The sequence below is a fragment of the Mastomys coucha genome, unplaced genomic scaffold, assembly GCF_008632895.1.
Source record: "Mastomys coucha isolate ucsf_1 unplaced genomic scaffold, UCSF_Mcou_1 pScaffold20, whole genome shotgun sequence".
Taxonomy (NCBI): Eukaryota; Metazoa; Chordata; class Mammalia; order Rodentia; family Muridae; genus Mastomys; species Mastomys coucha.
In genome coordinates this window covers 109,983,785-109,984,510 of record NW_022196903.1, presented here as the reverse complement: position 1 = coordinate 109,984,510, position 726 = coordinate 109,983,785, and positions in this window count along the sequence as shown.

Sequence of the window (726 nt, the reverse complement as noted above, 5' to 3'; positions counted from 1 at the left end):
TTCCACTTTGGGCATATGCCCAAAGCATACTACCTCTACTACAGAGATATTTACTCAATTGTGTTCATTGCTAATTTAATCACAATATACAGGGAATGAAAATAGCCTAAATATCCATCATCTGATGAATAAATGAGGAAAATATACTATGTTTATACATGGAATATTATTCAATTATTAAATGAAATTACAAAATTTTTAGGTAAATGAATAGAACTGGAGACAATAATTCTTAGTGAGTTAAGCCTTACACAGAAAGACAACTGCCATAGGTTTTCTCTCCTTTCTACATCATAGCTTTGAATCTTCAGATATGTGTGTTGCATCTGGACTAGCAACAGTCATCAGGAAATTACTAAGGGGACTCAGAGAGTCAGGGGGACTGTCAAGGGAAGGGGAAACAAAACACTGGGCATAGGTTTAAAGGGGGGTGGAACTGGAAGGAATAAACTGAGCAGAATGAAGAGAAGGGGTAGAGGATGGAATATGGCATCGTCAGTACATGACAGTACTCTGTACACGAGCAAAAGAGAAACATAAACATCAACCCAGCCTGTGATCAGAAGCATCACAAACCCTTTGATCTACGCTGCTCTCCTGCTTACAAGATACACTACAGCAATGGTGCCACAAAGTGAGTGGGAGTAACCAATATCTGACATTGTTTAAGGCACACTCCGTATGATGGAACCCATATCTGACAATGCTTGGGTGGCCAAGAACATG